The sequence below is a fragment of the Leopardus geoffroyi genome, chromosome A2 (genome assembly GCF_018350155.1).
Source record: "Leopardus geoffroyi isolate Oge1 chromosome A2, O.geoffroyi_Oge1_pat1.0, whole genome shotgun sequence".
In the NCBI taxonomy this organism is placed as follows: Eukaryota; Metazoa; Chordata; class Mammalia; order Carnivora; family Felidae; genus Leopardus; species Leopardus geoffroyi.
The window spans coordinates 142,160,902-142,178,823 of NC_059331.1; positions in this window are offsets into that span (position 1 = coordinate 142,160,902).

The following is a 17,922-nucleotide window of genomic DNA, read 5'->3' on the forward strand; positions in this document are numbered from 1 at the left end:
AATACAACATAAAATGGGCAAACTGATTAAGAGAGAAAGTGACAGACGAAGAAAAAAAACACATTTTGAAATGAAAAAAAAAAAAAAAAGCAACACCTAGAAAGAAGAGAAAATACAATGAAAAATATGATGCCAATTGTGACAGGTATAGAACAATGGCCCTCCAAAAGATGTCCACATCCTAATTCCCAATACCTGTGAAAATCTGGCAAAAGGGACTTTGCAGATGTGATACAGTTAAGGATCTTGAGATAGGAAGAATTATCATCCAGGTGGGTCCACTGAAATCACAAAGGTCCTTACAAGAGGGAACTGGAAGGGTCAGAGTGGTGCAATGAGTCAAGCAATCTCTAGAAGCTGGAAAAGTCCCCGCTTGCTCATTTTACACTTCTGACTTCCAGAACTATAAGATAATGAATTTGTGTTGTTTTAGGCCACTAAATTTGTAGTAATTGGTTGCAGCAGCAATAATAAACTAATATACCAATTAACCTGAAAATGTAGACAGCAACAACAATTTTATTGGAAAATATTAACTACCAAAAATAGCTCAAGAAGAATATTTTTAGAAACCTAAGTAGAACCTTAACATTAAAGAAATGAAATCATTCATCACGTTCAACTTATCAGAAAGCACTAGACATTATCAAATCCTAAGGAGTAATTATGCTTTATATGAAATGTTTGATAACTACCCATTTTGTGAAGCCAGAATAACCTTAATATCAAATTGGAAAATGCCAGAAAAAGGAAAAAAAAGGGTTAATAGCACTCATTTATACATTAATTCATTTACATATAATAATTCTCTCAAGTGCATGAATCCAATAAACAAATATTCTGCTCACATTATTTAGGGAAGAGCAGTGAACAAAATAAAGGTCTGCTCCCTCTGAATTTACATTCTCTTGGGGGAGACAGATAATAAACAAATAAATATACAATACATCAGATGATGATAAGTGCTAGAGAGAAAAGAATGGAGAGTAAGGAAGTAGAGTAATGGATTAGGGAAATATGTTAAAAGGATGGGCAGTGAAAGCCTTTTTAATATAAAAGGTGATTTTTATATTATCAAACATATATCCAATTATCTCAAATAAAACCTTGAGGAACCTTCAACACTACCTGTTTTATTTTTAAATACGGCATATAATAGGGTTTATCCCAGGAATATCAGGATAGTTTAACAGAATATTTTTTTATAATTTATGAAATTAAGCAATTTATGAAAATAAGGACAAAGATATATTTATCTCAACAGATGCAGAAGAAGCATTTGGTTAAATGCCATCATCATTCATTATTAAAACTGTTAGCAAACTCCTTTAGAAAAAAAAACACTTTAATATAACAAATGTTAATTTAAAAATACAGCAAACATGAATGTCAAAATAACAGACACATTCCCTTTAAAATGAAACAAGACAGGACCACCTCTTCTATAATCAGCACTATACTGAAAATACTTATCAATGCAATAAGACAAGAAAAAGAAATAGTTGTAGTAAAGAAGTACAGTTGGTGTTATTTGTAGATTAGATAAGCCTACATACAAAATTTAAAGCGAATTAAGGTATCAAGGCTTATATAGCTACAGTAACAAAAAAAGCATGATATTGGTGCAGGGTGTGCCAAATAGATCAATGAAACAGAACAGAAAAGAGGTAAGCATGCATAAACTTATGTTAGAATTTGACATAGCAAGAGAACTGCCGTTACAAATAGTTGGAATGGGGGGGCCTGGGTGGCTCAGTCGGTTGAGTGTCTGACTTCAGCTCAGGTCATGATCTCACAGTTCATGAGTTCGAGCCCCGCCCACATCAGGCTCTGTGCTGACAGCTCAGAGCCTGGAGCCTGCTTCAGATTCTGTGTCTCCCTCTCTCTGACCCTCCCCCACTCATGCTCTGTCTCTCTCTCTTTCTGTCAAAAGTAAATAAACTTAATAAAAAAAAATAGTTGGAATGGTTGGACTGGACAATAAATGGTACTGAAAAAAATTGACAATCCATAGAGGGAAAAAATAGAGTTATATTTCTTTTTTTAATGCTATATATAAAATATATTTCAGATTAAAGATTTTAATATGAAAACCAAGTATTTAAAACTTTGAGAAGAAAATATAGGAAAATATTATGACATAAGAGTAGGAAAGATTTCATATGATTGAAGAAGAAAAAGTGTAAAAAATAATAACGATAAATATGATTATCTTCAAGTTTTACATTTCTGAACCAACAAGGAAACCAACAGCAAAGTTAAAATCAAGCTACAGGTTTGAAGCCAACTGTGGTACAAAAAGAATAGTAAGATCTATTACTATAGATATAGATATAGTGCTATATATATATAGTATATATATATATATATATACTATAGATATAGATATAGATATCTATATTACTATATAGATATAGTGCTGCCTATCAATGAGAGAAAAGTCTAGCTCCAGTGGGTCTTTTAAAGACACAAAACATGCTACCGTACAGGTTTACAACTGCCCACCTGAAATACAAAGTAATCACCCAGCATACTCACTCAAAGCTGAATTATTATTACACAAATCATCATAACAAAGTGATACAATTTCTATTAATTTGCATGCACTTTGGTAAAACTGAGAGGGCTTCCCAAGGTGGTCCCCCTAGCAGTATCCCTGTTTGGGACAACTTATTAAAATTTTGCTCTAGGATGAAGAGGAGCAAATATGGGAACACTCATGCATGCTGTAGTCTTGAGGTTATTTACTACCATTTTATCATTTTCTCTCAAATAATCCACGTTCCACAGAGATCTTTGGAACTTACTTTTTGTCCTGCAACAGGGCAAACGGACTGGCCTCCAACATCTACAAAAAACACCTATAAAGAGAAGCAAAAAAGATTAATTTTAAAAAGATGGGCAAAGGATGAGATCAGGAACTTCACAAAGTTAGAACTCAAATGACCATTAACAATGTGGAACTATGGGGGTACCTGGGTGGCTCAGTTGGTTAAGTGTTGGACTTCGGCTCAGGTCATGGTCCTGCGGTTTGTGAGTTCGAGCCCTGTGTCAGGCTCTGTGATGACAGCCAGGAGCCTGCTTCAGATGCTGTGTCTCCCTCACTCTCTCAATAATAATAAATAATCATCAAAAATTTTTTTAAAAACAATGTGGAACTATGGTCAATCTAATAATTAGAGAACTACAAATTATAATAACAATGGGATGCCATTTTACCTCTATTAGACTATTATAGAGAATGTCAATATCCAACTGTTTGACATGGTAGGAAGAAATGGGAGCTGTCATAACCTGCTCTTGGAAGACAGTATTTTGTCAATACCTTAAAAAAGTTGATGACGGGGCGCCTGGGTGGCTCAGTTGATAGAGCATCTAACTTCGGTTCAAGTCATAATCTCAGGGACCTGTGAGTTCAAGCCCTGCGTCGGGCTCTGTACATCCAGCTCAAAGCCTGGAGCCTGCTTCAGATTCTGTCTCTCTTTCTCTCTCTCTCAAAAATAAGTAAAAATTTAAAAAAATTAAAAAGGGGGCACCTGGATGGCTCAGTTGGTTAGGTATCCGACTTTGGCTCACGTCATGGTCTCATGGCTTGCGGGTTCAAGCCCCACATGGGGCTCTGTGCTAACAACTCAGAGCCTAGAGCCCGCTTCAGATTCTGTGTCTCCCTCTTTCTCTGCCCCTCCTCTGCTCATGCTCTGTCTCTCTCCTTCAAAAATAAACATTAAAAAATTTTTTTTAATTAAAAAAAAAAGTTGACGATGTTTATACTTTCTGAACATGAAACACTACCCCTAAGAATAAACCCTAGAGGAGCTCTTGAATGTGGGCATAAGGAAACCTTTATACTTATTTTTAATAAAAAGAATGGAAACATTGCAAATGTCAATCAATATAGGAATGGAAAAATTAATTGTAGTATATTCATGAAAAGGACAAACCAGACTTACACATATCAACAAGGCTGAATCTGAAAAATATAAATGTCAGGGGAAAAAAGCAAGATTCAATGTCAACTATACTATGCTGTCATTTGTGTAACTCTTAAAAAGAACAGAAAACACTATGGTAAACCATACATGATATATCACAAAAGTATAAAATATATGGAGGAAAAAATACATATCAGCTTCAGAATATTAGTTACCTCTGGGGCTAGAGGGACGGGAATGGGATGAGAGAGAGCTTCTACTCTGTCGCATTTCGTATTTTCTTTAAAAAAAAAACAAACAACAATTCAAGAGGGGGTAATCTGGGTTAATTCCAGAACAAGAAAAAATAGTTGCCAAGATAAAACCAGAGGTATTGCCTCCCCTCTTATCTCATTAGTTTGAAGCTTGGGTTAATAAGGGTCAGATATTTTTATATCCTTTTTACTCTAGATCACAATAATGTGTCACTAATTTTCACCTCTACCCAGAAAGGAAGCCAAACTCAATAGGAAAAAAATCTCTTTGCACCCTTCCCAGAAACCCACTGTAACTGACACGTGCTTGCCCTCAGGTGGGCATCATTCTCAGAGTGGTAAGCTGCAGAACTAAGGTATCCAGCTTGGGGAGTTGCTTAGGGAAGTCCTGGCTGCCTTTGCTGGTCTGAGATGATACCTCCTTAACCTGCCTGAACAATAGTGTCTTTCTATTAGGATGGCTACCATGCTCTGGCTCCTTAAGTAAAGGCTTATTGTGGCCGCGAATAAAACTACGGAGAGCTCCAGCCACGTTGTTGGAGCCTGGAACAATGTAAATCATTTATCTTCTTGGCAACAATTTTCTTATCTGTACAACAATGATATTCACACCTGTTCTCAGCTGTGCCCACCCAAGTCATTATGATGATTAGGCAAATATGAAAACACTTCATAAAATGTACAATATCTGTCTTTGTTCCTTTTAGTATTCAACTATTTGTTGCTATTAGTAAAATTTAAATGACAACAGGAATACACAAGCTGTGAAGGAGATCATGGTTGATAAAAGAAAGTCTGAAGTAATAGGTTAAATTTAGAAAGCATTCACTGCAAAAAAGAAGAAACAAATGTCTTTGAATCTTTTCCCAAAGCTTATCTCATCTGTAACCATAATTTTTAAAATAGGAATAGTCACAACTCATCTATTTCTGTAGTTTCTACCATAGATATATAGATCAGAAAATATGTTGCCTAATCATTGTCTGATTTACATCAGGGGTCATTTATCTGCACAAGAACTGATTTGAACATGGATTTTTCTGTGTCAGCATCCCACAGGGTTTATAATATATAATATTGATTTTTTTATATACAAAACAGAACATGTAAATTATTACATGTCTTGGCATTTCTGTACAATCTATTACACTTTGTTTAGTGTTTGGTGTGAAGTTAGGACACATTACAAAATCAGAGAAATGACTATTTCAACTTTTAAGATACATGACTGAACAGAGGAAGTTTTACTCAGGACCCAATTTACTTCTCAAATAATATTTCTTTCCTTTCGGCTTCAGAGAGTTCAAATGGACCACTTCTCTAAAAGAAATTATAACATGCAAACAATAGTTTATTATCTTCTGAGATTCAAAGTATGTCTTTTTTTTTTTTTTTTTTTTTTTTTTTTTTTTTTTACAGTTTGTGATTGCGAACTCTATCCTTAAATTACTAAATGTTAGTTTGGTAGCTTCCTTGACTACCTACTCTACCCCCTCCCTTTGCCACATATTAGAATTAATTAGAATTAATTATAATTAGTGGAAAAAATGTTCTGTTTGGGATAAAACACTAATATGATTATGTCTATCTTAAAAATAAAATGTCAATATTAAAGTATGTAAAGTATTTTAAATGAAACAATAATTAAAATGGTCCTTTACTTATGCCAGAAAAAAAATTATGTAGCTGTTGGGCTGCATAAATTATGTTTAGACCACTACACTATATTGCATAACTAAATCTTTTTTGTTGTTGTTAATTGGAAAGAAACTTGAATTCAGAAAAGGATAAAATTGAAGATTATATAACCAAACATTCTAACCTTTCACGTCTCTTCATCAAGGTAATTCTTTATCAAATGCAGCCCCACCATTTTATGAAAATTCGTTGAGAAGCAATGATATTTAGTTGGCACTGAGCCAATAATGATATCCCAGGAAACCAGATTACCTCAGGCGTCAGTCCCTCATAACTTCTCAAATAATATGTCTTCCCTAGCAATTTTATTACTTTAGTTCTATTCCTGTAAATAATCACAGTAAGCAGAACTTTTCAACAGTTATCCAAAGAAAATGTAATATTATAAAAGACACATTATACTTCCTTCTTTTGATGTTTGGATCCATGTTGTTGTATATTGTATCAATAAGGTTCCTTCTAAGACTCTCCAAAACAAATCATCCTGTTCTACTGTTGCCCCATCTCTGACCAAACATCACTCTTTAAATCAGTTTTTGTGTAACATTGGTACTGAATAGTACTCAAGCATAAAAGCAAGTCAAGCCAAGCTTTTAATGCTAGAGAAGCATTATCTTTGTTTAAAACTTAAAAATACTAGTAAATTTGACCAGAATGCAATTTTTCCGTACCAAGCCAATAAGGAAGATCATGCATTTCTATACGAAAAGTGAAGAGCTGAGATAGTTAGAAGGATTTTAAAAGAGAATACATCACTGAGCTGGCTGTCTCTCAGCAACCTTTTAAATTTTAGCTCCAGCAAAGACATCAATTCAATGAACACATCTAAGCCTTGAGTCTTGGCACTTTTTGCAATTATTTTCTTGATTAGCAGCTGAAATATAGACGGTTCTAAAACAAGGTTTGCTTTGCGAGTGAGAGTCATAAAACTCTACCCTAAAGATTGGTCAACAAAAGGGAAACAATAAACCTTTTGAGTATAATTTTTTCTGGTTTGTGTTCCCCTTTTTAGAAGATCTCCTTTAAAGATGTGATTTTTAAGTAATCTCTACACCCAACATGGTCTTGAACTCACAACCCCACCCCAAAGATTTAGAGTTGCATGCTCTACCTACTGAGGCAGCCAGACAACCCCTAGAAGACCTCCTTTATGTGATTTTTAACTTGATATATTGAGAGGGTGTGACTGAGTATTATCACTACAACAAACTGATCTGATAACAGAAAATTTTTGAGTGGTTAAATTAACAAAATGTTAAGATTTGGCTAAGGCAATTAAATTTGTACTTGAGATTAGTTCTTTTGTGTTTGCATTTTCAGGCTACCATATGCAGCCATTTCCAAGGCCCCAGCTGGTCCACAGAGTGCTTTTTTAGGACTGGTTTTATGCTCATCCCTTCACGAACTCAATATCCTTTCCTGAGCATCTACCTTTTGGAGAAGGGAAGGCTTTCATTTCAACTGTCAGAAAACAAAGAAGCTGATTATCTCCTCTCGTATGACAGAGAGGACATAATGTAATATGATTGAAGTCCCTTGCAGTGCTCTACCTTCTAAGCGAGGTGCCCCTGGGATTACAAGGTGTCCACAAGGGTGGCCTCTTTTAGGCAGTGTAGAGTGGAGTAGTTTCCATGATTTCAAGATGCTTTTTAGATCATTAGAGAAAACACGATACTTGCACCCTCTGACATGACTTCCATTAATGTGCATATTGAACTCCATGAAAGAATTTTACTTATAAAATAAGAGGATTTGGCTGCTAAAAAGAAACTAAACACCATTCATCTAGTACAACCTCCTTTGTTTTAGAAATAACTGAAACCAAAATGGGTGAGGTAATTTCCCCTATATCATGCAGTGCAGAACAGAACTTGGACTAAAACCCAAGTTCTTTGAGAGTGAAGAGAAAGGACCACCAGCCAGTGGTTCAGAGAGGCTTCCTGAAGGAGGTGGATGGTACAAGGGCAGAAGGGTAGGAGTTAGTTACTGAAGTGGGAGGAGGAAGAGTCCATGGTGCAAGCAGAGGGATTGAGTCCAGCAAAAATAGGGAGAACAGAAAAAAGGCTGAAGTATAGAGAACACCAAGCAGTTCAGGGTTTCTAGGAATAATGGATGAGAATTTGTGTTCTTAAGGAAAAAAGTTTACTGTCAATTTTACTTTTTGAGGGATGCTCAATTAGGGCAATACTGAGATGACATTTGACTTAGAGATCTACTTATTGTGATTCTAGCAATGTTTAAATCCATATTAATCTTTTATTTATTCGATAACACTTATTGCTTACCTCCTCTATGCCAGGAACTACGTGTGTGCTATATGTAGAATGGCTAAGTGAATTCACGGAAAAATCGTGGGGGCATTTCCCGATAGAGAAGGGGTTCTGAACGGGAAAAGTCATGGGTCTTCACTGCACTGACTAGAAAAGTTGCTGTAATGATGGAAAAGGTAATGCATGTAAAATCAGAGTGTACTTTCACATACATCCATAGCTGGTAACTGTTATTTAACTGCTTTATTTTAGTTGCTTGAATATCAATGAAGATATTGAAATTTTTGCAAGGACCCCTTGTTTTGTCTTACCACCAACCACACACACACTCTTCTGGGAAGTATGCCCACCCAGTTTATTGTCCTAGTACTGGCTCTGTCAAATTAACCAAAGTTTAGCCAATCAATCCCATGTCTGGAACTTTTCCAACTATGAAAGAAACAGGGAGAAGGTATGGGGAGTTGCTCCCATTTAGGTAGATCTTCAGACAGGTGTTGTTGGCAGCCATATTTCCAATGAGGATAAAGGCACACAGAAAAGCAATCTATAGTTAGAAAGACAAATGAAGGATATTCAGAAATAGATTTAAATAAACAACAGATTTATGTTTTATAAAGATTAAAATATTTAAGGCATGCATGAATCACTTTCTGATGATTCCTTACACTGACTGTTCTTCAGTGATGTAACCAACTATAGGATCTACTTGAATCAGATAAGAAAATTCCTATTACAACTATTTCTCTAGATATAGTAGGATAAATAATATTTCTGTGACTCCTTTCCTACTAGACTTACAAATGAATCTCAAACCAATCCTCCCTTTTCAAATCCTTCTTTAATTACCAGCAAAGCATAGATGCCTCCTGAACTATAACAACCAGAAAGAAAACAGCTGTAAGACAATTATCTCAAAGTACCCATTAATAATCTGCTTTTAATCCTGACTATTATTCTAATTAGTACTATTTTTTAAGTTTATTTATTTATTTTGAGAGAGAGAGAGAGAGAGAGAGAGCGAGCATGTGAGCAGGGGAGGGGCAAAGAGAGAGGGAGAGAAAGAGAATCTGAAGCAGTCTCCACATAGAGCCCAATAAGGGGCTTGAAACCACAAACTGTGAGATCATAACCTAAGCTGAAACAAAGAGTCAGACGTTTAACTGACTGAGACACCCAGGCACCCAAAATTACTGCTATTTTTTAAGAGACTTCATTCTTGGTCAAATCAGGAATTCATTCATCCAACTTTTTGTCCCATGCAGAGCCGGGTATTATCCCACTAGTGCACAGTTTTGAAAATTAAAAAATAAACATTATACCTTCACCAAATTACATGAAAAAAATTACTATTTCCCAGAATGGTTCGTGAGGGCAGAATATTAACTCAACTAACACGCATTGGTTATCTGTTACGCACAAGACAGTGCAATATGGTTGTAGGTACATTTAAAAAAAAAAAAAAAAGAGATCTTACCAAGAAGTATGAAGCAGACTATGTAAAAAGTGAAGGGAAATCCAATCATATAGCTAAAACATTCTCTGATGAAAGTACTTTCTCCTGAAAAATACAAGGACAAATGCATGAATTCTCAAAAGATGGGGAAGAAAAATCAAAAAATAAAAACGAAAAGGGAAACGCTCAAGATTCAGGTTAAAGGTTGTTATTGCTTTAATCTGTATTCAATATCCTGAGAATCTTTATACTTTTCTACTTAAACCTATGCATCGAAACAATGCCTGACATATTTTCTCACTGTGTGTCTTCAGCAATGCACGGTTGCTAATGACAGCATTTGCTCATGAGGCTTCCCTGCAGGAGAGCCTGTGGGGTGAAGAATTTTCTATAACAGCAGACCTGCCATAGCTGATCTGTCAGGGTGAGTCAGACAGACATTCTGCTCCCTGAGGATGACAAGAAAACAAATAAAAATTAAACAAAATGCAAACAGTTTCATCAAAGGCATTTGACAAATTAGCAGGTGCCCTAAGGAATCAAAAGCAAGGGCAGAAATAAATAACACTTCCTTCATTGAAATCTTTTGATTTTTAATTCCAAACACATAAATTAAACCATCTATTATGTCTTCTGATATTCAATCGCACAAATATGTGGCCTTGAAACTTGGCCAACATTATATGCTTTCATGCTCTACTCATACTCATTTTTCACTCTTTCTACAAAGAGTCTTATCAAGCTTCAGCTACTCCAAGGCACAGTGCTGGGCACTGGGGGATTGTTACGGTGAGCAGACACTGACAAATACTCCCTCACAGAGCCCATAGCTTAACAGAGATGGTGAGGCAGGCATAGCAATTAAGAGTTCACACAAGTAAATGTGAAATTTTAGTAGAGACAAATTTGACAAAGGACAGCTATGTGATGCTTAGGATCTATGACTGGAGTCTTTTAAGCAATTCAGAGGGTCTAAGATGGCTTCTATAAAGAAGTTCTGAAGGACTCTTAGAAGCTAACTACTCAACAAGGGAAGGGAAAGATACTCCAGGCAGAAGAAACATCGATGTCCTAAGGCACGTGATCAGTTGAGAGACTAAAAGGAGGTCACTGTGGCTAAAGCAGAGCGTGCCAAGGTGCTGTAGCTGGAGACGGGGCTCAAGACAAAGGAGCCAAGCCATGAAGCATCAAGGCATGGCATGATAAAGGGCTTACTTGCATCTTGAAAGATCTATAAAGTCAATGGAGTGCTCAGTGGTGTGCGTGCGAGCGTTCGTGTGTGTGTGTCTGCTGGGGTGGGGGGTTGGTGAGTGGCAAAGTCACATTTACTTTTGTACTCTATTTGATCACTTGTGAATTTTACCAACAGACAACTGTCCTTGCTAACAGTTTCTCCTATGGTAAGAGCAATTGGAGTTGAATATAAAGTGGTTTGTATCTAGATTGTGGAAAAACACAAATATAGCATCATATATAAAGAGAATATTAAGTCAGTAGACATAAAACACAATCACAAGTTTTGCATGTTGTTCACTTGTAACATAACACAACCAAATGCCTCTTTTAAATGTACAATTTGTGTTCAAAAGTAGTACAATTTGCTATTCTTAAGATGAAGAGAATCGAGAAAAAACCTCATCCTAAAACCAATTAAATGTTTGAATAATCACCTTTAAGCATATACACTGCTGTATAATAATGAATAAAATATCTGGTGACATTCAAAGGTGAACAGTGTTCCTCTTTTAGAGAATTTAAAATATAGCAAATGCACAAGAGGTTAGGAATATGAAAAATCTGAATACAGTGTGAGCACAGTACGCTGAATGATAATATACAGAATAATACGTTCGTAGTAATTTAATAACTTGCTGTTATGGTTGACGTCAGCAACAAAGAGAACCCAGATCACAGAATATTGTCTTTTCAACTCAATTTAATAATGCAGTAATACACCTACAGAATTATGCACATCGTATATGTCACGGAATTCCAGTTTTTAAATGGTTGAGTGCCTGTTATATGCCAGGTGCTTTAAACATTTCCATGTTGCATCTTTATCTTTGTGAGCTAGTTGTTTGCAGGAAAGGCCCTCACAGAGCTTGAAGCCCAGGCCTGCTGAAGCCTGATCGTGGGTAATAGAACCTCACTTCATTCCACCTCCATATAAATGCTCAGGAAGGTGCTAATTTTATTTTGCACTAGTTATTTGCACCTAGTGAGGAGGCAGGCATGCAGCCAGAGTCTCTACAACAGCCTGGTTGATACCAACAGCAGCGTATAAAGAACGCTTGAAAATGGCAAGGGAAGCTTCTCCTGCTTGGAAGGGTCCTTATTCCACGCAGGCAGCGTCATCCAAAGCTGCAGGATACCACTGGCCTCTGGAGGGAATACGAGAAGCCATACCTGCACCTCTAAAACCCGTGTTAACCCCTATTGTATGTAACTGCTCTCTGTTCTTGCTATCTCTGTAAAGTTCCTAACCAACTGCCACTAAAACCTTCTATCTTTCTGTCCATCACATTACCATCCCATTGTGACATTGTGGAAATTATTTCACTTACTTTAGAAATGAAGACAGGGAGGCTCTGAGCATTACGGTAACCCATCCAAATTAACAAGCAATAGTGCCGAGGTCCCGATCAACACAAGTGTGGCCTTTGTGGATGCAACTGTTAGAAAAGGCAGGAGAGCTGAGGCCACAGTGATAGGGTGAGCATTGCACAAAGAACAAGAAGTCGGTGTCGTAAGTGTGTAATTGTGACACTAAGGAGAGAAAATTTAGGTTGCATTTTTTTTTTCACATTGCACATGAAAATCATAATGTGATATTACACATATGTTTATCTTACCATCAAACGGTAAGTTCTGTGAATATGGGAAATCTATTTCATTCACCTATGTAAGGCCAGTATGAAGCAAAGGGCCACACGTGTAGTAGACATGTAAATAATAAAATTGTAAAGTTTCAAAATGCCTTTTGAGCTGACTGATTTCATTACTTAACTAAGGTGAAAAGATTAGTTTGGTGATTTGGGGGATATATTCTAAGTACTCTTTCTGTGAGGGTGTTTTTAGATGAGATTTACATTTAAGTTGGTGGACCTTCAGCAAAGCACCTCCATACTGTGGGTGGGCCTCATCCCATCAGTTAAAGGCCTGAATAGAACAAAAGACTGACCTTCCCCACACAAGAAGGAATTCCGCATCGCTTCTGGGCCTTTTGGCTCAGATCAAGTGAAGAAGGAATTCCGCTAGCAGACTGCTTCCAGACTTCAACTGTAACATCGGCTCTTCTCTGGGTCTCCAGTTTGGCAGCCCACCCTGCAGAATTTGAACTTCCCGACCTTTATAATTGTGTGAACCAATTCATCAATAAATCTCTCTCTTTCTCTGCTTCTCTAGAGAACCTTAACTAATACAGGCAGCATTAACATAACAGTTTAAGGATATAAATGTCTCAACATATACAGCCTTTAATGGTGTACAGACTATTAAGGTGGGGTCATATCCTATATTTTTTCCATTTACTTATACATTCATCAAATACTTCTTTAGCATCTCTGATAACCCCGGGCACTTGTTCCAGGAGCTGAGGGTACAGTGAAGAATGAGATTGCTTAGCAAAATTTATGTATTAGTTTCTGAAAACCTTTTTGACTTAAGTAATTAAGTCAAAGTAGCCCATTCAACTTGGAAGTGAAACAAAACTTATTTCTATAGGATAGAAATATTTTACATTTTGTTTCCTTTTAACTCAAGAAACTTGGAAGCAACTGTGCCATGAAAACAACAGAAGAGAATTATTACCCACAAACTATTTGTCTCCAGCTTTTGCACATTTTACTTATTTCCATATTCTTATTTTCATATTTCATATTCTTATTTCCATATTGCCTTATCAGGCCATGTTTGTGTGTATTAGTATCTACCTGTATCTAACATATAGGTCTTATTTCTTTATAGCTGTATGTATAGATATATACACATATATAATATATACTTTCGTTTTTTTCTAATACCGTATAAAGGTGAATAATGTTAACTCCTTAACTGACTATGCCCCATTCTGCACAGTTGACATCTCTGTAGCCTGAGACTCAGAGCAGAAAACACACATTGCATTGATACAGCTAATTAGTGGTAGACCCAGGAGCAGGTGTCTTCACTCTCCTGCTGCTTCTGCTACGGCCCAAACTGCCTCCCTGGCCAAAGATTTTCATTGAAGAACAGCTAGATGTCAATTTGCCCATAGAATGCCATTTGGGTGCCATTTTCCTAACTTTTCCTTGAAAACATACATAACCCCCTTGACTATTTTCTGAATGTTAGAAACCTATTGAAGGATGTCATCATTTCAACATGATAACGTAAGCTTACAGATGATGTTTCCATTTATTTCTGAGAACAAATTTAATGTGAGCTTTTTAATTCACCCCATCACAATTTAATATCAACCCTCCTTTAAAAGTAGGCCTAGATGTTATCAGCAGATACTCAGTCTTAAGGATGGGGACTATGCAATACTCCCTCTCATTGTTAACAAAAATAAGCATTTCCATGCTATCGTGATGCTTTAAGTAAAGCAATGAGGCTCGTGACAAGCACAGTGCAAATTAAAGCAGAATAAAAAGAATGCAGGAGGAGTTTGTTGAGCTCCCAAAATATATAGCTAAAACCATTCTTTAAAGAGTGCACAGGCAGTTCAAAATTTCAGCCCTCCAAAGATCACAAACTTCTTTGTATTTCAGAACGCTTAAAGGATATGTGAAAAAAGCGATCCAGAATCCAAAGTCAAAATCCACTGTCTGTATCACAAAGCCCCCACCCACATAGTATAGCTTGACTCCAGCACACTTCAGATTGTAGGCTGGGAATGAACTTGAATGAACCTCCTGAATTCAAAGCCCTCCATTTTTAGCTCTGGGTAGACACCGTAACTTCCCTATTCCTCCTAAACCATTTGGAATCTCTGAAAACCTCAATAGAATCCAAAAATGGCCTCCCGTTTTTGCGATGGACCTAATTATGTTTCTCAAGGTCTCCAAACACAGCACTGCCATGATGCTGCTCAAACTTGTGGGCTGTTTCCTCTGACGGCGCTGGCTTCTCACGCCCGGTTCTCTCCGGGACCACTAGACCAGGATACTGTGGGGAAGAGCTCCCTCGCCTGCCTCTAGAAGGTAATGCCGCTGCGGGCAATCGCCAGGGTGGCTTCGTCAACTGCCTCCTGCAGCCAAACTAGTTAATTTGATCACACAAAGTTTGCACTTTGGCTTGGCTAAATCTTTTTTATATTTATAGCCTTTCATTTGGAAATCCAAGTTTCATGTATAAACAAATGTCTAATTACAACATCAACCATAGATCACATGTATACACAAAATGTATAATTTGCACGTTGACTATGGATTTTCTCCAGAAAAACAACAATTATTTCATATGAAGTTTTGGAATTAATAGGAATCTGCTCCGTTGTGATTTATGTGCACTTCCAATCTGAGATTGTTACGGAGGAAATTGTGGCAGTTAATCAACATGCAAATGACATGTTTATGCAGGAGTTAAAATGAATTTTGACAGATGTATGAATACCAGATATTAAAGTTTAATGCTTTAGCCCTGTAATGAAAATGACACAAACCACAGAAAGATCTGTCTTACCTGTAGACATACTGAAGGTCAAGAGAGTTTTAATTAATACCAGATAGTTTTTCACTTGTTAGTAACAGATGAAATATAAAATATAAATACTCAAAATGCCAGAGGAAAACGCTCTTGTACTCAGAACCTTACCTGGCACCTCCATCACAATGTGTTATAATATTCATTGCAGTAAATAGAGTTTTCAGACATGTCTTCAGAATTAAAATGAGTGTATTTAAGTAACCATTCTGAGATCAAATTCTTTTTCTCTTTTCATAAATATTTGAAAATGTATTACAGTTTCTGAATATTAACCATGAAAGTTCAACCTCTGTTAGGAAGTTGTTATGAAAAAGTATGAGATTAGAAGATAAACACAAAAGTAATTAAAGTAATTTTCTATAATGTCACTCATCTGTGCTTTACTTAATTCTCATCACTCATTTGGAAGATCCTCAAATTAGTATGAATTAACACTTACAGAGTGTTCCACAAATGTTACCGGCCATTTATTATGTACTCTTATGTGCTACTATTATGTACCGGCCATTGTGCTAATTACATTACATTTATTACCCCCTTTAAACCTCAAGAATTCCAGGAAATCTAAGCAAACTGAGGCCGAGGGAGTCAAATATCTTGACCAAGCTCACACTGCCAGGAAGTAGTAGAACTGTGTTTTCAATCAAGGTCTGGTTCCAGACTTCTTGTACTTAACCACTACACTGTAGATTTCGGGCTAAACCATTGGCTAATAACTGCTTTCTCCCACAATTCTTTGCCATTTCCTGGGTACGGTACTGGTCAATGAATTCAGTGTGGAACTGGAGTTGAGGATCCACAATAGCACCTACGATGCCTAGGAAAGACTGCAAGAAGGAGAAATACTCGCTTTTGGTATGAGAGACAACAAGAAGTCAAAAGAGGCTAACTAGAAAGAAGAGAAATGGATCTGGGTAGAGATTAACTTAACAAATGTTAGGGCTTCCATGAGATAATAAGACACAAAGGAAGAGAGTGGGATGGGCGTAAAAAAGTAAAAGCTGACAAATGTAAAATGTCTGTTATAGAAATCTCATTATGAAGTGGAGGAGAAACATGAACCACTAATTGGAAAGGGGTGATAGAAACAAGGAAAGGAGAATGGAAAAGGTGAGACAAAGAAAGAGAAGCTAAGATGTGTTTAGAATCCTCCACAGGACAGGCATTTTTTATATGTTTCACTCCATTTAATTTTCGTATTAACTGCACCAAGTGTAAAATATCGTAGAATATTTTTTCCTTATTTTTATAGGTGAAGGTACCAAACAACATTTCGGAGAACATTCAGCTGATAGAATTTAAAAAGTCAAGACTTGAACCCGCATCCTTTGATCCCAAATGCTGCCACATGTTTAAGTCTAAGGAGGGAATTGATAAATGGAGATGTCTGAGACGATTTTGAATCGTCTATTCAAACGGCTATTGCTTCCTTGCTACATTGGAAACATTCTGCATATGACTTCTAGTTTTAGCAATTACCCATACTTATTGAAAGAAATGGGGAAATTTTTCTAAAATTTCCTGCTGCATTCTTTTTACAAAGAAAATGTTTGTACTTTTCTTGTGAACTGGAATGTGTTTTTGTGAGTCTAATAATGACCTATTTTGTTTCCATTTACTCTACCTTTTAAAGGAAGGTCTGTAGTTGAAATGAGGTCCATCAGACCTTGGTACAGATCCCTGCCTGAATCTTCTGGGTGCAGAGGAAGAGAAAAGGGATTAATTTAGGCTGTACATTTACTTGACCAGCTATCTAAGAGATACAACAGACTGAAGGCAATAAAGAGGGGCACTCTTCTCCTTTGACGATACTAGCTTTTTAAATTTTTAAAAAAAAATTTTTTTTTTCAACATTTATTTATTTTTGGGACAGAGAGAGACAGAGTATGAACGGGGGAGGGGCAGAGAGAGAGGGAGACACAGAATCAGAAACAGGCTCCAGGCTCTGAGCCATCAGCCCAGAGCCTGACGCGGGGCTCGAACTCACGGACCGCGAGATCGTGACCTGGCTGAAGTCAGACGCTTAACCGACTGCGCCACCCAGGCGCCCCTAAATTTTGTTTTGATTGGCAACCAGAAATCAACTGTGGTAGGCCACCATTTTTGTGTGCACAATACACCAGGACACATTAAGTATGGAGGATGCAGCACACTCTTTGTGACTCTGTCACAGGCTCCCCAGTTGGTGAACATCCAGACTTTCTTTGACATGTTCTCCACGTATTCCCAGGGACACTTGGCTATGAGGTGGCAGTTTCCATTTGCCCTTCATTCTCCTCCTTGCTCTACATGGAGAAAAATCTGTTTCTGGAGTGTGGCCATCACTATTCTATATTTAACTGCTCTAGTGAAGGGTTTCTTTACTTTTTTAATTATTATTATTGTTTTTTTTTTTTTTTTGGTTAAATAATACACTGTTCAATTCAATGGCAATCTACATAGAGAGATTTAGATACATGGTAATGTTGCCATCTTACATCTAAGACACTCTTGAGACTGTCTTCATACATTTTTAATAAAACTTAAGTCTTTCAGGGGCGCTTGGGTGGCTCATTCAGTTAAGCATCTGACTCTTGGTTTTGGCTCAGATCATGATCTCACAGTTCATGGGATCGAGCCCCACATCG